Here is a 22,402-nt window from a genome sequence, read left to right on the forward strand (position 1 = left end):
GACAAAAAACAGTGAAGAGGATAATGAGTCTAGCATGTAGAAATTATGAGAAAAGTTTGGATTTCTGGTTGGGAGCTGCATCTGAATCACCAAATGAGCCGGGCCTGCTGGAGTACAGTAATGGGCTGACAGTAGAAGGATGCATGCTAAAGTGGGTAGGAAGTCCTCAACATCTTGTGTGTGTTTAAGCTCCCTCCAGAAACTTAAGATCTATCACACCCTTTCCTTGGTTGCCTACATAGCAAAGATGTGGCAACTAAAAGGATTGAGGAAGCACTTAAAAATGTGTCAGTGCATGCATGCCAACTTCAATTCTGTTGCTCTTTGAGTTGGGTTGGAAATGAATTGTGGTGAGTTTGTGTGTGTGTAAAGGAGAGTGAGTATTTATGTAGGTGTCGCCATACTGCCCTTCACTATACTACACCAGGCGGTGTACAACATATTAAAACACATCAATGCAAAGTCTTAAAATCGATTAAAATGTCAGCACAAAATAGAAACAGCATAAACTAAGGACTCATCCACACTTCTGGTTGTTCTATAATTTCTAGGCATGGGTCCAAGAGGTTTTCCTGTTCTCCTACTGCTTTCTCTGGGAAAACCTGCTGTTTACCACTGAATCAGAACAAACGTCAACCCTCAGGACAAAAGAAAGACCTCTCAGACCCATGCCTAGAACAACAGCAAGTGTGGATGAGCCCCGAAATAACATAAAACAGCAGAGGGTATGATGAAAAGCTGCCCTCATAAAGACTACACCTCTTCACTTTCAAAAGCCTGGCAAAAGAAGCATGTTTTCACTTTCCTCAATGAGGTGAGATGTACCTCGGTGTGGAGATGGTTCTGAAGTTTTATTGAAATAAACAGGCGGCTTGTCAACTAGGCATGCAGTGACAGGGTTGCAATGACTGTAAAAGCTTCCTGCTGCTGGGAGCTTGCTACTATGCCAGCACATTTGGTTCTTAAAAGCAACCTATAAGCTATTGTGGATTATATCTAAGTATCTACTGGTAAATGTTATCCAATTTTCCAGAGGAAGGAATGTGGTGCATTAAGATACAGGTACTTTGGACAATTGATTTCAGTGGATCTACTCTGCATATGACTTAGCTGGATTTTACCGAGGGGATTTACAAAGTACTAACACAGCTGTAGAGAGAAAAGAGCAATAGAACATAGACATTTTTCTGTAATTTACTGAGTTGTCTGGAAAGCATTTTTAATCCGTAATAATATTCTGCATTGCACTTGAACCGGTGTATAAGGGGGAAGGGAGGAATTGTGCCTCCATTTTTAAAAGAAGGGTTGTTAGTACGTTGCATAGCAGATGAATAGGATTCTTCATGCACTCATCTGCTGCCAAACACTGATGTTATTTGAAAACAAAGACTTTCTTCAGAGCAAAGTTTAGGCTGGCATGGCTATGAATCCCAGAATTATTCTACATTTGGATGAAAACAGTGGTGCCCTTGTACTTGTAGAGTGCTGGAAAGCTGCTCATCCCCAAGTCAAACCCTGGTAAGCAACTCTTTCTAATCTTGTTTGCAAATCTGCTGTTCTTCTGGTAGACACTGAAAAACAAACTTGAAAGTTAAAACTAAATTTGAGCTAAAACTATTCGAGCATATAACAGAAATTGAGTCTCCTCGGCCATGCAAGTTGATCAGTCACAGACAATTGCATTCATGCACAACTATGGCTGCAAAAGTGAGAAGCAGATATGTTGAGTGTCCAGTTTCTGCATGTGTGTGTATTGGTAGGCCTATAACAACTTTGAGGCAAGGGAATGAGTTATGCCGCCATCTATTTGGGTAAGAGCCAAACTAGACATGGAGAAACTGTGTTAAAACACCTGTTTGTTCTGTTCATGTATAAAGTGGGAGTGGAAGTAGCCTATGCTTTGCACTGGGGGTGGGGAATTTTTTCCTCAGCCTGGGGGCTACATTCCTTTCTAGGCAACCTTTGGGGGGCCGCCTGCCAGTGGTGGATTGGGCCAGGCCCAGAAGCAAAAGCAGGCAGAGCAACAAATGTTCATTTTATGTTTGTACAGTAGTTTTCTTTCTACACAATAATTCATGACAGAGTTCAATGACACATTTAAACCAGGCAAAAACATTCAAGGCCAATGAGGAGTTAGGATCAAGGAGAAGTGATGCAGCCTGCCCCATCACTGCCCCTTAGTTCTACTATTTATATGGCTGTCAGAGTTGCAAGTATCTCAGATACAACATGGACAAGTTAACTTCAAGGATAGCAAATAGGATTATAACATGATCCAACAGCCTAATTTTCATTTTGAATCACCTGAATTCTGGATTTCAGTATATAACGAATGGAGCTTTCTCCTTTGTATGGGACATCTAGTTTGGCCCTACATTAATAATACTGATTTTGGAGTGAGCCTTTAAATTATCTGTCTTCTATTCCTAATCTGCATGTGATTTTTGACTTCTTAAATATTAAAGTTGGGTTGGATATACAGGTACAGTACTAGATTTGATAGACCAACCTTATAAATTGGGAACAGTAGGAAGCTGAGGAAGTTTCCCCCATCTCATAGCAAGAGTTGAAAATAAAAAATAGATAGGAACTTGCAACAGTAGACTAAAGAAGTTGATTGGGTTGCTAGATTCTCAGCTCATTCGGGCCAACACTCTCTCAAAGTGATGAATAGTCATTCATTAGTACAAGGGAGGTCTGATTAGATCTATCGGGAGGTATTCAAGTACAGCTTGACTTCATTTATTTTAAAGGCCTCATTTGTTATATGCTGGAGTAAGATTTCCTTATCACCTTATTTTGACTCTGATGGCATTTCTTGGCAATTCAAACCTATTTGGAGATGCCTGTGGAATTTCAGTGGTTGCCCTACAGGGCTGGCATAAATTTCAAGCATTCTCATATTTTACTTGTGAAGCAATATTCAGAGTGGATTTGGGGAGTAAAGAGCTATCTCTGATACCACTATAATGGAAAACCCTACTAAGATGTAGCATCGCTCCACAGAAGCATATTTGACCACCATCTGCGTAATTCATAATTACTCTAACACAAAGTTCAGCCTTGTAATGTAATGGCATTTGGGGCATTGAGGGTTTATTTTTAGTGCAGTAACTGATTTTTTTGACAACAGTTTTTAGAAGATGGATTCAACCAGGAGGTGCAGGGAGCTGAGATCTTGCCATGTTGAAGCAAACAAATGGCAAATTACCATGGCCAAAGGCCGGTTAGCTGTGCCTTTGCAACATCACCATCATATCAATGTGGTCATGAGAATGAACTTTCAGTATCCTTTTATAACTGTTTAAAGCAAAATAAGCAAACCTTTAAAGTTTCTGATCTTTTTTGGAATACTATATATCTTTTAAAAATGATCTAAACCTAATTATCTCCCCCCCCAATTCCTTTTTATTTAGAATTTATAGTACAGTACACAGCTGAGCATTAAAGAGAGAACCATTTTGTTACTATCATAAACTCAATAGGTTGCAAGATTTCCTACTTACATTTGCATTCTTTTTGGTTCAACTTGATTTTTCAAGTTCAAGTCTGAGCATATCCAGACTTGACTACTATTTGGAATCTTCTCTGCTACAGTAGCTGTAAGCCTCTGTCTTTTTATAAGAGAAGATTATATGGGAGATAATTAGGTGCCAGATTGTAGGTCTTCAGTTTATTCTCTTTGTAGACTAGAAATGTGTTTAAAAAAATCAGAAGTAAGGGTGTGAAGTTTTTTGTTCATTTCATTTTGTTCTTGGTAAATTATGATGAAATGTCCTTCACACAGGAAATAAAGAGAGATTTCTTCAGGAACTAAATTCTCTCTCTCGCTACTCATTGTTTTTGATCTACCAAGTTCTCCCCCTCCCATTTTCCTTCTTTTATTTGTCCATCATATGATCCCTAGAGTTAACCAAATTATTTTTCATGCCTGAAGTCTACTGTTTGTTTTAAAGTGTTCATGAGAGTTGGCTTACATTTTCCGCAACTGATGTTTCATAAGTTCACACTACCCCATCTCTGTGTGTCACAGATAACTCTGTAAATATATCAGTCACTTCTCCTGAGATGAAACAAAGGTAATTTCAGAGCCCTTTAATGAACAGGAACACTTCGTCCCACTTTTATCTTATTTCAGCACACTAGTCTTGAGCACAAGTGAGTTGCTTCTAAGAGTGATAGTAGCATGACTGTACCTTGCATCGTTAAAAGCTGTTTAAAATGTGTGTTGATGTAATATTTGCTATTTGATACATTAATAAGTCACGATCTAAACTCAGATTGATTAACTAACTCTGTATACCCCACCCAATGGTGCTTTTAACTTAATATTTTTTAAAAAACCACCCCTACTCTCTGTGCTTTCTGGCAAATAGGCTTTTGAAGTCTTAGAAGTCTCAGTTTCCAGAGAAGTAGTTGTAATAGTTTGTTGCAATGAAAACAACAGTGTCTTGTGACACCTTCAAGTCAAACTTTAACGTTTCAGGCATTTTCTGCAATTTAACTGTAAACTTCCCAGATCCCTACGACACCAAGCTTTGGGGCTACTTCAGTTTCTTTTTTCACTGTACCTGCCATAATTGGTGGGGTATTGAGGAGGTCAGAATAGATTGGTTAGGTTGCTGTATCAGGACCCCCCACAAACACAAATTGGGAGTTAGCCACCCCTGCTTTAGGCGGAGCTGAGTACCTCTCTGCACTGGAGTTGTAGCCACAAGATGGCCTACCAAACAAATTTCGGCTTTCTACAATGGCTAAGTGAAATGATTGTGTTAGTGTTGCCACCTCTTCCACAATGTACCAGCTCAGTTTTAAATCTAGTAGTGTCTTATCATGGACACATAGTAATTATATACTATAGTAATCTTTATGGTAAAATTACTATCCCCAGGCAAATGGTGCTTGACTGCAGCAGAAGCACACATGGTATTTATGGGGTGGAGTGGGGAGTATTTTGAAAGTATTATATAAGTGCTTACACGAGGACTATTTCTGTTTTATAAAGAGCAGAATTCTCTTTGTATTGTGGGCCACACCATTCTGAATTTTGTAGAAGATCATGCATTTAATACCTTGCATCCTGTAGTACTTGTTTCGCTTGTTACGCCAGTCCCTATTTTTTTTTTAATTTTTCCCATTTATTTCTTGCCTTTTATGTACATTTTACAATTTATTTTAGTCTCTTTATGGCAGGGAGTGGGGAATTTGTAGCCTTCAGGTGTTGGACCAGTGGCACCATCTCCAACATTGGGCCCAACCTCTGTGCATTGAGTGAAGGTCTCAAGGGAGGACAGCATTCCTGCTCACAGGGAGGAGCTTTCATGGGTACAGCCAACATCTCTTTTCAAAACTTTACTCAGTGTACAGAGCTTGGAGCACAGACCCTGGAGGGCAGGAAATGCTTCCCTTTAGCTGCGTTGAGCCCCCTTCACACCAGAAACACTTGAATGTGGGAATCTGAAAACCATCTTTACAGCTCATCAATGTGCCTGAGTGCTACTGCTCTAATTAGAGACCCAGCCATTGTAATATTTGGAACTTGTTTTGTAATTTAAGTCTTGTCTTTAATTCCTCTGTTTCAGCTGCAAAGAAGAAAGCATTAGCGCTTACTTAAATTTCTAATTTAGGCATTGTGTTAACAAGCAGGACTGAAGGTCTTGTCACACATGACACCAGAGCTGCAGAGAGAAACATAATATTTTTAGAGCAATGGGTCTGATTTGGGAGCACCCTTGCCATTTTTAAATTCTACCTCCAGGGCTAAGTCCCTGGGGAGTGGGGACAGCTTTGCAAGTTCTTCTCAGATGTTCTTTCTGCCTTCAACTTAAAAGTATATTTGTACTTCTCTCATTTTCCAGCATATGCTGGAGCATGGCCACTGTGGGACAGAAGAAAGGCAGCCATTAAAAAAACGACAACTGTAAATTCATATTCGCAATATGGCTGCAGAAATGCAAAACAAACGAAAAGACACATAGCTTATAGTTTTATGTGAAAAGGTCATGGGTTTTTAGAAACATTAAAAACTAAAATATATGCACTCCAGTGCATATGTTGCATTTTATTGTCAGTAGAATTTCCCCGTTTAGTAGAAGAGGCAAGTCAGTTTGCTTTCCTTTGTGTAAAGGCTGCTTCATTGCTTGCATTTAGGGGGACAGCTTTGAAATTGAGGAGCACTGTGTGCATGTTAGATTATGTCTTTACGGCAGTGTAGCCATGAAGTCTGGCTGATTGCTGGCAGCTGAATTGATCGATAGTTTCACTCCTATCAAAGTGATTTCACAAGATCAGCCTTCACTTAGCAGGCACTCTTCAGATCTTTTTGCAGTGCAGCTTCCAGCGGCCTCAGCCAGCACAACTGTGCCGAAGGGAGTTGTAGTCCAAAACATCTGGACGACACCACCTAAGGGAAGGCTGCCCAATATAATTTCCTAAGTGCTGGAGTATGCATGTCACGTAACTTGGAGCAATGGTGCTTCCTTTAGAAATACAGAAACATTATGCAGTATTATAATATTGCATCTTCTAGCACACGAGACCATGTGGTTTTAGTTTACTCAATCGATTTCCTACCGTAGAGTGATTCTTCTTACACATGCACATTGTTTATTTTTTAGTAAGAAACAGGAATAGAAATATATTTATAATTTTGTGTATGTTTACTTAATCTGTACAGTGGAACCTCGGTTTTCAAACATAATCCTTTCCGGAACACCATTCGAGTTCCGAAACATTCAAAAACCGAAAACTAAATACAGAAGCCTCAAAACGGAAAAATTAATACGAATAAACTCAATATGGAAACTGCTTCGGAAGTTCGACTTCCAAGGTGTGTTTGAAAACGGAAGCATTTACTTCCGGGTTTGCAGCATTCGAGTTCTGAAACATTAATCAACAGAGACGTTTGAAAACCAAGGTTCCACTGTATTAGCAAATTTAGATCAAACTTTGAAAATGGCGAAGATTTTCAACCAGAGTTAAATGTTGCAAAGGTAGGTTTACGATGTCATCTTTGACAAATGTAACCAGTCTTCTCACAGGTGAGTGTATTAGTCACAGACCTCACGATGCTCCCTGCTAAGCTGAATTCATTAATCTAATTTCAAGAATGGGGTTTAGAAAACAAATACCAAAGAGAGGGAATGCATCAGAGAAATTAAGTGTTTTATGCTCGGGATAATGCCTACTGATTTAGCAGTACATTATTAGGTACTATGATACGAACAATGTGTGTGCGTATGGGGTGGTGGTGGTGGTATGTAATTGTGATGTGGTGAGAGACTGTTTTAAACTGGCATTCCAAGTTAACATCCAACTGCTTCATTTATCTGCTTCAGTTTAGTTAGGGTGATAAATGTTGGGAAGCTAAAATTCTGCAGGTGTTCCTAGATGGATAATAATAATAATAATAATAATAATAATAATTTATTTGTACATTGCCCATCTGACTGGGTCTCCCCAGCCACTCTGGGCAGCTTCCATCAAATATTAAAATACATTTAAAATATCACAGTTTAAAAACTTCCCTAAACAGGGCTGCCTTCAGGTATTTTCTGATAAGGAACTGCAAACAGGTGGTGTATGCATGTTTTCCTGAGTGGGGGAAAAAACTTGATCCAGAAACCAGCAATATTCATGTAAAGTCCCAAGCAGGCTGCTGGCAATTGTGTCTATTGTCTGTTCAGATGAGAGAGCACACGTGGTTTAACCGATCCATCTACTCTTCTCTAAAAACAGGATTGATCCTATTGCCAACTGTTTGGTGCTGCATGCTGCTGTTTTCTGCAACACTCTGCTCACTTTCTTCTACTTAATTGTGCCAGAAATACTGCTGATAACTAAAAGACTCAAACTGAAGTGAGAAAACATTTGAAAGCATAACTCCTGCTTTCCCTTCTCCTTCCTGCTTTCCCCAACTTGTAAAAATAAGGGAGCTTGGCTAGAACCCTTTATACCTGATACGTTAGTTCTCTAAATGCAGGATGTTAAAAAAAAAAACAACACCAAAAAATCATCAGAGAAGCATTTAAATCTGCCATCAATCTCTTCTGGAACCCAAAGTAGTCCTGTCCTAGCTAAGACCCCCTGAACCTCAGGAGAGATTTTGGCGCCGGAGGAAGCAGCTACTAGGGGCAGGAGGGAGTAGGACAGTCACGTTCCTCCATATTTGATCCAGCCAATTCTCTCTGGAAAATATCCATATTGATTTTAACACTGCGTTCAAGTAAGCATGCTTAGAATTGCAACCATATTTTCCAGTCTTCTTCTGTGAAAAGTGCTTTTCCTTTAAATTGTCACAAGGTCCTAGCAATGGGTAGGAAGTGGGGAACACTGAGATGCTTGTCTGGGTTGGATCCTGCTCCCAGTCTCTAGCGTACACTTGGTTCTTAACTTTCATTTTTCATTTCTGGCCAAACTGCTGTAAATGTCAAGCATATTTTCTCCTGAAGAAAAGCTTCAAGTGTTGGTAATTGCTGTGTCAGTGCAATTTTTCAGATTTTTGTTTCGCTGCCTACCATCATACTTATGTTGACATTTCCCCACTTCATTAATTTATTGCTTTTGTCAAATGCACTGCAGACGGTACCCAAATTATATTTTGAGTTATGGAGATGGTGTTGATTTTTTCAATGGAGAGATCTAGAAGCAATGCATTGCGCTTCAGACAACAGCATTAAAAAAATGTACTGGGGGCTGTCATAAATATTGCAGTACCTAAAACAGGGCAGTTGCATAACTAGCAAAGGAGGCTGCCGTGCAGTTTGCTCTCATCACTGCTTATGAACCTTGCCAAATGTAGTGGCACATCAAAAGCATCAGGGTAGTTATCCACTCTTCCATATGCCATTATTAGAGTAAAAAGGAAACATTGATTATGATATTTACAAATAAGCTGTGGGGAAAGCTGTTTTCTTAGCATTCAGCAATCTGAAAAGAAACTGCATTTATCCTTGCTAGGTTAGGATACATTTTATTAGTGTTTGATTTTGCATGTTTGTAGCAATGTAATGTGTGCTTGGGTGACCCAGTAAAAGATTTGCGTTGCAATGCAATTAATTCAATCTCTTCCTGCGCATAGAAGTATTTAGGGAGGGGAGATTAGAATTAGGGATGAGGGAGGAATTTGATTCAGTTCGCATTGAAACCTGGATCTTTCAAATTTGTAGTTTCTAAAACAAAATGAGAACTGAAGCACAGCCATCCTTCAAAATTTGCACTTCTCCAAATTGTGCAATGGAGCTCTGCAACCAATGTTTACAAAAATGTTTACAATAGGGGGATTGTGTATAAAAATGTATATATTAGTAAAAATAACATACAGAATGCATTATATTAGGAAGAATTGCTAGTAACAATGTGTGCATTATTTAAAACAGCAGACAAAAATGTGTTTATCAGGAGAAATTAGCTGACTAAAATGCTGACAAGTTGCTGCAGATACCTTTAGGACTGGAAAAATGAGAAGCAGCAACAACCCTATGACAGAGGCGGAGGAAGGGGGTGCGGTCCGACCTGGGTGTCACCACTGAGGGGAGCAACAAAAGGCCGGGTGGCACTCACTGTGGGGCCTGCAACACTCACGAGCCACGCGTCTCTCCTGGGAGAGACGCGGCGGCTTGTGCGCGTGCAGGCTTTGCATTGTCCAAATGGTCCGCCCGCTTCCTCCCCCCCAGCTGTAGGGCAGCTGAGTGGGAGGAGGCAGGCAGACTCTGGAGGCCCCGCAGTGTGCCCCTCCCCTATGGGCGGCTCACCCCACTGCTGGGCGCACCGTCCCAGGTGCCCGAGTGACTACCTCCACCGCTGCCCTATGGTGCTTCTCTTGTATTTAAAAGCTTCTAACCACATCATGAGCTTGATTGTAGGGTTCCTTCCAGTAGGGAGCAGATACCATGGGAAAAGACCCCCACAACTTGCTTCATCCATGTGGCTGACAGCCTTTAAATGGTGCAGGTGGGCCCATGGGGAAAGCACTTAGCACAGTGACTGTGTCATCTTTTAAAGGGTTGTTTGTTGTTCTGTCTTCACTGCCTTATGCCAAGAAGGCCTCAAGGCAACTTGAAGCAGAAATGCAGTATAAACAAATACAGTATAATATATCAAAGAAAAAACAACAAGGAACAATGACTAAAATACTTAATACAAAGTACTTAATACAAAGACAATTAAAATCCCAGAACCTCAGCATGATCACCATAAACACAACAAAGCCAACAAACAGCCCCATGACTATAAAAAAAGAAAGATCAGCGCAATCAGATGCCTGGGAGAAGAGGAAAGTCTTGACCTGGTGCCCTCCTTCCCATCTTTTCAGTGCTAGGCTTGTGAATCTTCAGAGTGAAGAGGTGCTTCATTTAACAGTTCTCAATTTGGTCTATCCAGGTTAAACTAAACCAATTTATTTTTTTCAGCCATACAGTTAGGTAACAGTAATTGTATTCATGGGGCATCAAAAGTTTCTTCTAATGCTTTTTAATTTTACCTTGACAAAAGCAAGCTTTCTAGATAGTGGAGATGAGGCTTTCAACATCTGTTCAAAAATAAGAAAGCATAATTTAAAAATGCACAGTTTGTAAGTTGCAGTGAGAGAACCTCCCAAATTTACTTAATTCACAGCTTGTGTTTGAGAGCTGCTAGTTCAGTGTTTTGATTACTGTTTTATAATTAATCATCCCTGCCCGTTTCTCTTTGAAGTTTTGTTTTTAAAAAGCACTTCTGGTGACTCATTGAATTTAAACTTGGTATAACGTTGGTAAGAATGCTGGCAGATATGCCTCAAAAACAGGATTTTATAAACTGATGCCTCTGCAATGTGGACACTGATAAGCTTTTGTTGACTTCACTTCAAAGGGTGTTGTCTCATTTTGGGAAATCCAAAATGCTGATTTTGTGAAAGCAGAGCCTTTACATTTTTTAAACAAGAGCAATGTGTTTGCATTTTCCTTGGTGGTAATTAGTTTAAGGGTGAATTTTTCCTATTCCCATTCAGAACTCAGAACAGCATTGTTTGGGAGAACATAAAAAGTCAGTATATTTACTTTTGTACATAATGTAATGAGGAAGCTTTTAGCATTAATTAGAAAATATTATTCTAGCAGGAATGCACCACCTTTTCTAAACTAAAAATCGCCAAGTGGTATTACATTTCCTTGACCATTTTGATCTGAGAGAGCTGCTGTGTCCCAGAGTGATACAAGGCTAGACAAACAAATAATCTGACCTGGCATAAGGCAGCTTTTGGTCTTCTATGATGGGCATGCATATGCGAACAAATTAACTCATACTCAATCCTCACTCTTTGTGGATAGACATCCCAGTTCAGTATAGTGTTTTGTATTATTCAATTAACTTTCTCTTCTATAGTAATCCCTAACAGATGTCCAGGGCTGGATCTGTGCAGTTTGTGATGCTGCTTTTACTAAACCAGTCTTCAGTGAAGCTACATTTAGAAAACCTGATGTTAAATAATTCAGACGTACAGCATCATCGTGATTACTTGTGATTCAATCTGTTGTGATTCAATCCACTGAAATGTGCTACTCCTTGTAAAGAGTGGAAGGAAGAACTGCATGGAGTTGCGTGACAAAGACCCCTGTGAATTGCCCATGTTGGTTTTTAGCGGCTTTCAGAAAACCACAATTGGAAACATGGGAATTCCAACTAATATATCAACTTGATAAATTTCTAGTTGACTTTTTGACTTAACTAGATGGACTAGGAGGAGAGCACTGTCCTCAATTTCTTGTCTGAAGGAGCGTCTCCACCCCCATCGTTCAGCCCGGACACTGAGGTCCAGCTCCGAGGGCCTTCTGGCAGTTCCCTCCCTGCGAGAAGTGAAGCTACAGGGAACCAGGCAGAGGGCCTTCTCGGTAGTGGCGACCGCCCTGTGGAATGCCCTCCCATCAGATGTCAAGGACATAAACAACTATCTGACTTTTAGAAGACATTTGAAGGCAACCTTTTTAAGGGAAGTTTTTAATGTTTGATGTTTTATCGTGTTTTTAATATTCTGTTGGGAGCCGCCCAAAGTGGCTGGGGAAACCCAGCCAGATGGGCAGGGTATGTATGTATGTATGTATGTATGTATGTTAAAATAAAATAAAATAAAATAAAATCCACTAATTTTCGATATCTAGATTTTCTCTTTACTTTCTTGTTTGTTTTGAAAAGTTATAAGCTGCTCTACAATTAAATAGTTCTCAAGGCAGCTTTCAAGCAATAAATAATAATGCTATATGTGCATACATACACAAACCTCACACAGACAATCCAGCAGTCTTCTGGCTGATGGAAAAGATTCAGAGTATACTTCCTATCCCTTTGTGTCTGCAGTCCAAGGGCAAAACTGGCAGCTGAGTGTTCTTTCTGGCAGAGATGTCACATACTATCTCACACTATTTGTCATATTCTTGTCTCTCGGCTGGGCATTCCAAACGAGGGTCTTCTCACAGAAACCGTTTTTGTGCAGCAAATGCACATCTGGTAGTAATCTGTTGTGCACATTTGACATCTTCCTTCTAGCCTCTCTTGCAGGAATATCTCATTTTCCCTCCACTTGGAGACTCTGTATTTGGATCTGGGAAATGCAGTGCTACCCTCCCCATGCACGCTCACCCACCCACCTAAACATACTGTTGTTGCAACCATTATTGGAATGTATTTATACAAATGTCACCAATACCTACTCGATATGGGATATGAAGTAGTGGCAAGTGTTCACGTTCATACCGCTCTATAAACCCCTATTCATTTGCTTAAACATTTTTCTAAAATGCCTTTGGCTGTGCACCACCCCTCCTGGAATGCTTTCCCAGCTGTGCTGGAATCTGTTAATTCTGATCTCAGGCTATCTTCATGAGGATTAAGATGACCAGAATTCTGCCTCAACCATACGGTGACACTTTCAAACACGATTCTATGCATTTAAGTTATCAGCATACATTTCAGAGGTTTGCAAATAATGTGATCTTGGAGACACGAGCTTGTGTTCATGCATAGCCAGTCATCATGCCTTCAGAACCTTAGAAAAGTCTTGTAGGGACAGATCAGCCTCCAAGAGTGGCCTGCCATTATTTTCCCCCTTCTGGAAGAAAAGATACCAGTGGGAATATTTAGCAGACCAAGGACTAGAAGGGAAGGATTTTAGCTAGGGATAGGGAAGGCCTGGACTCCAGATGTTTTTGAAGTCCCAAATGCCATCAGTCTCAGACAGCATAGGTCAGGGATGAAAGGAGGTGGAGTCCAACAACCTCTGGGGGGCCATGGGTTCCGAGCCCTGATTCCGAGCCCTTGCCCACCTGCCATTCCTGTGCTCTCAATCACAGCGTTTGGTACTGCTTTTCATTTAACACAAAAAGTTGGAAGAGTGGCTCACATGTCCCCCATGTAATTTTCAGTTTAGCTCTCGCTGTAAAAGGAAATGAAGCTATCTAGTGTGAGGAGGAAGGTCGGTATCTACACTACCAGCTTTAATTGTCATTCCCAATCCTGGGAACTGTAGTTCTTTGGTAGTATTCATGGTTAATGGACTTTGTCCTAGCAGTACACTGGGGCCAACCTAGGATGGGGGTGAAGCATTGAAACAAGAGTCTATAAAGCCACATAATGACTTAGCTTCCTTTGGTTGAAAAGACCTGCAATTTAAGAAGAGCTATGAGGGACCTAATTTACACTGCTTGTCAAAGGAGAACCATGAACAGGTTTTTGGTGAAGGCTGATTGGCAGTAAAGAGACTTGAGGGTTCTTAGCACCCTCATCACAAATAAAAAATTATATGACTTCTAGGGAGAAGCCCTGAGAGTTAAACGGGTAGAAAACTGTTTGTGGAACAGCTGTGCCGTTTGTTTGCCTTTATTTCCCGCTAGACATGGCAAAGGGAGGACAGCATGTGCAGTATGAACAGTAGGTCAATAATAATAATAATAATAATTATACCCCACCCATCTGGCTGGGTTTCCCTCTGGGTGGCTTACAGAATATATAAAACATAATAAAACATCAAACATAAAAACTTCCTGAAACAGGGCTGCCTTCAGATGTCTTCAAAAAAAGTTGTATAGTTCTTTGTCATCTGAATGGAGGGCGTTCTACAGGGAGGGAGCCACTACTGAGAAGGCCCTCTGCCTGGTTCCCTATAACTTCACTTTTCGCAGTGAGGGAACGAGCAGAAGACCCTCGGAGGAGGACCTCAGTGTCTGGACTAAGTGATGGGGATGTACTTTGCCCAGGTCGTTTAGGGCTTTAAAGGTCAGCACCAACACTTGGATGTCAGTAGAGCAGGGGTAGTGAACCTGGTGCCCTCCAGATGTTGCTTTACTTCAGCTCCCATCAGCCCCAGTCAGCATGGCCAATGGAGGTGGATGATGAGAGTTACAGTCCCACGTTGCTCTGCATATGCTCAAGGACACTTTCTTCTTTATCTGACCTCAAGACCTCAGCAGCCCTTATCTCTGCAACAGAATGTAATAGGTATTTGCATAATTTAGACTTTGAAGGTAATTTATTTTGCTTGGAGCCAGAAAAGGTAATCAAAAGAAACGTAGGACACTTTCAGGCAATGTGTAGACCCCTTGCTGCTAGTGTACGATTCTCCTCATTCTACTCTGTAGCTATTTCGATTCAATTTGTGATCTTGCCACTAACAAAATATGTACTTTGTCCAGCTTGAGGAATATTGGTGTCTACATTTGGGATTTGCTGTAACTCTGATTTTCCTTTCCCTACCCCAGTAAACCACTTTAGTGAACAGTGTAGGTTTATTCCTTAACCTATGCAGGTACTTTCAGAGCAGCCTTTGAGCCCCACCACCAAGTACTGGTAGTAATAATCTCAAGTAGCTGCTACTGTCTAATTAGTCAGACCATTAGACTGCTTAATTAAAATCCTTTTATTAGAGGAATCCACTAATTAGGCAGAGCCAACTTTCTAGTAGCATATTAGATAGAGCATGGGTGGGCCAATAAATCCAAGATCCAGTTAAAATTGAATTTATTTAAGTTTATATGAGTTTAACAAGGCATTAATTAAATTTAAAAGTGGGAAAGCTTTTAAAATGCCCCAAACACATAACAATACAAGCTTCCTATACTACATGGTTCCTGTGATGTTCTTTCCCCAGGAGGGTCATTAACGTTTCTGGTTGCAGAAAACAACTATTTGTTCAAGTGCAAATCATGTTAAGTACATGTACTCTTAGAATTAAGAGGCCTCAAGAAACTCTCTCTCACACATACACAAGCAAACACTCCTGGTCTCTTTAATGATTAGCGTCTAATCAAAGAGGAATATTTGCATTAGGCAGCAGAATCATCATAGGAAGAATGAAAAGTGCAGGGGGAAGCCATAGCAAGGTAGGACAGGTTTATATTAAGTAATCATACAAAAATATGCAACATAAGGAAACTGTAAAGTTTCCTTGTGTTGAAATGATGATGCCATAGCCTTTCGTGCTATGTAACTGGCTAATCCCTGGTTTGAGTACCCGTGTGAGACAAGTCTTCCTACAGGAAGTTGAGCACATACATGAACAACAGTGACAAGCAGCTGGCTCTCAAGGGGGGTGGGATTTTGATGTGTCGGCTGCTGGATGATGGACTTTAATGCACAAAGGAAATTGGCCTGCATCCACACATGGTCAAGGAAAACTGAAACTTTCAGTTGTGGAAATACGGGGCTGATCAGGTTAAACTGACACACTTGAAAAATCCAATGAGTTTCCTTCACAGTTGTGTAGTCATCCCTTTATGGTTTCAGTTCCTGGTTTTTGAAGGGGGGTGATGTTTTCAGTTCTCCCTTCCATTTACTGGAAAAACCTTGCTTTGTTTGCAATCTGTGTGGCGAGTAACAATTAGACAAGCTGGTATCTAAAGACTGCAAATGTAGCCTGATAAATTCCCACCCATTTATCTCCAGGACAAGTTGATAGCATGTTGTGGTTTTCGTTCCCCAGTAATTTCTGCAGTTTTGGAACTTGCATGGTCTGTTTTACAAGACAGTCTGTTTGCTGTTTCGAGACCTTTGAGCTGCATTCAGTCACTAGAAGTGTCACAGCTCAGCCACTGGCTGTATTATTCATGCAGTCAGGTTCCTTAAATCTAGCAGGGCACATAACCTTAATGGGACTATGAATTTTGAAGAGCTGCTGTGCCTAGCAGTTAACCCTTATTCGTTTCAAAATTCCAAATAGATTTTCTTTGACTGTAAATTACTTTGGTTATAAATGCTCCAAAGATTTCCCTGTCCCCAGCCCACAGATCTGATATTTCAGGCCTTTTAATTAAATACAAAAACATAGGGTAGTATTTCAGAGTACACCTATTGCTATTGATGGATCTAACTTAGTCATATTCATTTATTTCAATGGATCTACTCTGAGTAAAACTTAGTTGAATAACATCTCTTTTCTGTGCGGTGTTGTAGCAGCACTCAGCACAGTTTTAAAGCAAACTATTTTTTTGCCTTGAAACTGTAGACATACTCCAGAGTTCAGTGGAGAGAGGAACCTTGTCCATTTCACTTAAAAATAAAGTAAAAAATGTGGAATACTCTACCTTTCTTCCACTGTGCACACACACTGTTTTTGTTTTTGGTTGGGGGGGGGGGAGGATAAAAATTAAGCTAGATCCATTTTTCCTATGCAGGAAGACCCTCCACAGTTCCATGAGTTGGAACTGATAAGGAACTTGTCAATTTCACCTCTTTTAGGCTTTTCTGTCTCTGGAGAAACAATAGCAGTGTTGCAGAAGCTGTCACGTGTGGTCAGGCAAAGCCTGCTCAGCAGCAACATCTAATGGGAACTCTAGTTAAAAGAGTGATTGAATGCCCAGCTGCACGGTTCCCCACCCCGCCCCCCATGCACCCAACCTCTGCTGGGGGTCTGAGGCATGACAAGGTTCTATTTTGGGAAGGTGGGTCCATCGCATAGTTGACCCAACAGCCGTTATGTATCGTATTGAGGGAGATGAAGAAGGCAATCAGTGTCACTGGGACTGCACATTATGCAATTAGAGCAAGGGAATCAGACTAGCAGGTGTATAAGCAAGACTCATAGTTGGACGTGCAGACCATGGGAAGTTGTTTGCATAGTTGACCAAGTTAACAATTGTCCAACATTTCTAAACTATTATTTGGGATAACTCACGTTGTGATGCAAGGTAATAATTTTATGTCTCATGATGAATGGTCTAGCTGTCTTGTTTTTACTTGTTTGTAGTAAATGCACCATGTCATATTCATTTTGAAAGAGAAAACTTCTATGAATGAACAGCCTTCATTGAAAGTCCTGTTTAATAAATTGTTGCAGAGTAGGTTTTTGACTCATCACAGGAAGGCAGGTGCAGCTGTAATCATAAACTATAAACCTATAATCAGCTATTACTGTACTGGTTACTGCAGAAGCAAGGAGTAAAGGCGAAAGAGAAACTAAATTCACAACTCAAGAAGGCCACTTAACTTCCTGGGCATATAGATTCATTAACCTTTTGGTGACTTTTTCTCTCAGTACAATGAGTATTAATTAAAGATTGTTGCTTATTCCAACAGAGATAAGGTATTTAAGAATAGGCTACTTTAAAAACTAGTAATAGTCTGAACTTGGCTGTGCTTGGTTCATTGAAGGTGCTATCAAAATTAATAACCAATTTACCAATTTTCAATAGGGCTATACTAAATATGGACAAAAGTTGATTAAAGAGCTAATAAGTAATATTGGTTGGTTAGTCTCTTGTAACTTAATATTTTTGCTGTGTGTAGGTCTGTCCTGCAGCCAGAATTGATCTTTGCAAAGCTGTGGTTTGCAAGCTCTTCATCTCTGATGTTACCTATTGCTGGATTTGTACCTTGCTCCCAAGAAACTAAAAGGTAAGGGATCCCTGCAAATAATCTCACTTTGCTTACAGTTTCTTTTTGTTAACAGTTGTGCTTTGCTGTAAAGGTATACAATCCAAACTTTCCATTTTACCTTTTTCTCCCCTGTTGAAATAAACATAATGGAAAAACCTTCATATTATAAACTATTGATGGGGGAAGGGTAGAGTTGCAAGACTGCTATGCTCCTTGAGATTCCAGCAGATGCTTTATGAAAATAATACATGCCATTTTTTTTTTTTACTATGGCAGACCAACACGGCTACGTTCATGCCACAGTTATGCTATGATTTTTACAAATGGGACCAAATCAAAATGACATGTGGGAGCAGCATTGGTCTGTATAGACCACGCTTTTGCAAGGAAGTTCCTATCTGAATCAGCAAGTATTCACTGCAGATTCTCCCCCCCTCACCAGCCTTGAATTACATTACATTCCTGGACTAGGAAAATCCTGTTACTTAATGCTAATTCCTGGAATTCATGCCCTAGAGTCATTCAGGTACAACATGTACTTGTTCTTCTTTAATCTTCTCAGAGTTGGAGGCACTTTATTCTTTTGACTTTTGAGTTGTTTGCTGGGTTTAGCAACTCAGAAACAAAGGCAATAAGCTGTCTGAGCAGGGTCCACATTGACATTTGGTGTGTACAGATTCCATTTAATGACGTTATTCTGGTTGTTAAATCCCTAGTGATGGGACCACCATGGCAAGAGCTCAGAAAAATCCCAACCCCAACAAGGTCAAAACCTACATTCTTGTTATGGTCAAAGAAGTGTATCCAGACAAATAGGCCGGAAGTTCTCCTGCTTGGCTAAGGATTGCACATGATACCCACACAAATCAATATCTGCTGGAGAGAGAGGTCATATCAGTGTACCTCTCTGCTAGTTCATTTATGTACTAGATTTCTCACCTTTACTCCAAGGAGCTCAAGGTGGTGGCATACATGTTTTTTCCCTTCCCATTTTATTCTCACCACAACCTTCTGTGGTAGGTTAGGCTGAGAGACAGTGACTGGCCCAAGGTCATGGCTGAATAGGAATTTGAACCCTAGTCTCCCAAATCCTAGTCCAACATTCAAACCAGTATACCACATGGGCTCTCTGTACTAACTATTTCTCTAATTATATGTTGCTGCAATGTCCACTTGGGGGAGGGGGTACTTAGCAAACTTCTCTGATAATTCAGCCTCCTGCTCTATGTATGAACTCCACTTCATTTCTTGATGAAAACACTAATATGCATAGTATATTTGCATTTTAAAATATTATTGGATTGTTTGTGTAATAAAACCTTGGCTGAATTGATAAGATCAGACTGTTATTGAAAGAAGGATGTTCTTAAGCAGAAAAGATAGCTAGAAACAACAGCTCAAGCCAGGATGCTAGGTGGTTTACAATACTTTATACATCTGTTCTTATTTCCTGTTTTCAGAGCTAGTAGCAACTATTAATGGATTTCCATCTTTTCCAGATTATCTCATGAATTGAGCCTGATTACTTTGTTTTGTTCTCCATATTCCACAAGAAACTCTGTAATTTTTAGAATGGCCTCTCTTATCTCTAAATGACTGATAGTTATTCTCTGAGTGGGAACCTTGATCTTAAATACTTCATAAAGGGAACAAAAGTCAAGTGATTGTTGCTGATCATTTTTATAGGTGTTAAAGGTGCTATTTACATTCTTGTTTGTCCTAACAACCAGCTTTGGGTGTAGGTTGCAGTTTTCCTTTCATAGATTAGAAACTGTGGCTGAGAGCTGGTGAGTTGCTTGTTGTGAGGCTCTGAGCCCCCCCCCCCCATTCCTTAGCTAATGAAACACACAGACACCAGTGTTTTGGTTAATGGGATAAATTAGGCCACAACTTTGTTGGTTACAGATGTGAGGCATAGGCATTGGAACTGAACCGACTATATCTCTCTCCTGCTCGTCACAGGTTGTCTCATAAGAGTCAACCACTGGTAGGGGGAACCCTATTGATGTACATAAATTGTGAGCCCCCCCTCCCCAGGGTCCCCAATGGGGTCATGACATGGCTCTAGCCCATACCTGGGCTTTGGACAGGAACCACACACCCGGATCCCTTTAACGGGATACCCTTAAAGAAGAGGGGCAGCTGAAGGCCACAACCTCCCCTCCCACAAACCATGTTTACCAATGCCTAACTGCCAAACCTTACAAAGTTGTGACAGTTGCTACAAAGCAGGCGAAAACCACATGGCTGGTGCCAATTTGCCAAGTGGGAAAATTCCTACCTGGCCCCTGCAAACAGGCGACCAACCGTAGTCCATAGCAAGGCCAAGATGGAGAGCGCATAAAATTAGGGTGGGTGGGGGGGGGGAGATCTGGAGCAGGAGACAAAGGAGACCGAGCCCAGCCGTGCAGAGGTTTAAATCCAGGTGAGCCACGCCCCCAGGTTGACCTGATTGGTCAGCCATGGAGCGTGACACAGCCAGGAATCCCAATGAAGTGGGCGGCATCACCACGCCCCCAGCTGTTCCTGGGGAGGGCTCGTAGCCTGCCAGCAACTCCTCCCCCCTGGGAAGGGGAGCAGTCTTGCCACCTATGGATGCCTGTTCTGAAGACAGGTCTTAAAAGTCCAGCATCCTCTGTCCAGAATTCCATACCGATTCTTGCGGCTGTTTTCATATTTGCTTAAAACAATTGCTTGTATTTTAAAGTGGTTTAAAAGACAAGCGTGTCTGCACAGAAATGTGGGATATTGATTCACAGTATGTACATGAATGTGGGCCTCCGAGAGTCTGCTTGTCTTAGAAATACCTATTAAAGTTATTCAAATGGATAGAAGCATGTTGTATATAAATGCAAAGTTTTGTTTTATTTAAGTAATATTGTTTAAAGGCTTTTTTATTTTAAATGGCTTGCTCTAAAAATTAACCAATCTAAAAATTAACCAATTAACATACCAGAATGGCAGTATGTGAGAACTGGAGCAAATATGAGGTAGTTTTGTTGCACAAAATAATTCTGACAGAAAAATAGGACACAATCTAGCTGTATTTATGCAATTTTCCATTTTGTGTGTGTTTTAATACAAGCAACTTAATCACATGTTTTAACTCTTAAATTAGTGAGACTGATCTACATTTGATTGATCTACATTTGCCTTGATCATGCTCTCAAATTTCAAGTAAGCCGGTGTAGATCAATAGAAAATATTTTTTTCATTGCTTTTGATAATATATTGCTTTCTGTCAGTGCCTGCTAAATCCAAACAAACCTATTTTATAACCTTGAATTTCTCAGAAGCAACATAATTCTGAGCACAAAACTAAATTGGCTCATCATAATCTATATTTTAGTAGGATGTTTAAAACAAACCTCATAACTGAATTTTGAAGTGCTTTGTCACTTCAGCCAACATAAACATGGGTGTCTCCCTAACAGGAGAATTACATCACAGTGGCTTTATGGAAAAATGGGAGAGCACATACAATTGAAACATAGACTTCTATTTTAAGATGGGAACTATTGTAGGTGTACATTATTTAGACTGGGTATTATAGGTTGAAAACTTGAAACGGTATCAGCTTTACTAATATAATAACAATCATGTTCTCTGTGCCTAACAAGGGACCGTAAGTGCTTTTTTTTTAATGCTATATAAAGATTGCAATAACCATTGGCTTTTGAAAGAGAGAGGTAGCCATTGATACTTTGCTCCAGTTTGCCATGTTGAAATCTGGGATCTTTAGTTCTAGACACAACTTCTTCAATCACTTTCTTAAATATTGCAGTTGGGGCTTCTACCAACATCTGTTTACATTCCTCAACTTTTTAAGATAGAGCATGGAAAACAATTCTGTTAAACTTTGAAAGAACCATTATTTTTGTTTGCCCTAATGTAATATTATTTTGTGAGTGTGGCTGTCTGACTGTTTTTTGTTTTCCTAATGGAACGACACAGTTTTCTGCATATTTTTGTGTCTGTGTTGTTGCTCTAGATGGCTGCATATAATCATTTAAATTTGACCTAGTATAGCACTGCCTTGATGTATTTGGTCATACTTCTTTAAATGTCTTAGTGTACAGAGTAGGTCTTAATAAGCTTCCCATTATAGTAGCACAAGGTAAACAGATAATTCACCCACTTTAGATTGATAACAAAACACATTTTAAGTACTGAACCACCACTTTTGGATGGTGATAGAAATATCGCCCAGAGTGGCTGGGGAGACCCGGCCAGATGGGCGGGGTATAAATAAATTATTATTATTATTATTATTATTATTATTATTATTATTATTATTATTCAGAATTACCTTTCTATTACAAATATATCAGGCTATGAAAGAAAGAAAGAAAGAAAGAAAGAAAGAAAGAAAGAAAGAAAGAAAGAAAGAAAGAAATTTATTGGGGATAAATTAAGCAAAATGGTCAGAGCACCAAAGCAAGAACCTCATACTGCTGCCTCTAGATTAGAGTTGCTGCAAGTCACTGGAGATAAGAGTCATTTGCACACTGTCAAAATGCAGAGAAGAGGAGCAGAATTGCACTCCCTGCCTTAATGTGTTGAC

General features: G+C 40.1%; 1 protein-coding gene and 1 long non-coding RNA gene across 5 annotated transcripts in view; one reads left to right on the forward strand and one right to left on the reverse strand.

Annotated features, from left to right (window-relative positions):
- LOC117050039 (serine/threonine-protein kinase Sgk3) overlaps positions 1-22,402 on the forward strand; it is a 51,203-nt gene that overhangs the window by 8,905 nt on the left and 19,896 nt on the right. For 3 of the 4 annotated variants that reach the window (XM_033155333.1, XM_033155335.1, XM_033155336.1), the window contains exon 2: positions 17,749-17,856. The gene's annotated coding sequence lies outside the window, so the exon portion shown is untranslated. Of the gene's footprint in view, positions 1-17,748; positions 17,857-18,705; positions 18,727-22,402 lie in introns of those variants that run through there. The other variant, XM_033155334.1, reaches the window with a different exon arrangement.
- The window catches only part of LOC117050041, a 57,151-nt gene continuing 40,608 nt past the window's right edge, over positions 5,860-22,402 (reverse strand). Inside the window, exon 3 of the long non-coding RNA XR_004427050.1 lies at positions 5,860-5,878. This is a non-coding gene — a long non-coding RNA (uncharacterized LOC117050041). The remainder of the gene's footprint in view (positions 5,879-22,402) is intronic.

This window comes from Lacerta agilis, chromosome 7, assembly GCF_009819535.1.
Source record: "Lacerta agilis isolate rLacAgi1 chromosome 7, rLacAgi1.pri, whole genome shotgun sequence".
NCBI classification, from domain to species: domain Eukaryota; kingdom Metazoa; phylum Chordata; class Lepidosauria; order Squamata; family Lacertidae; genus Lacerta; species Lacerta agilis.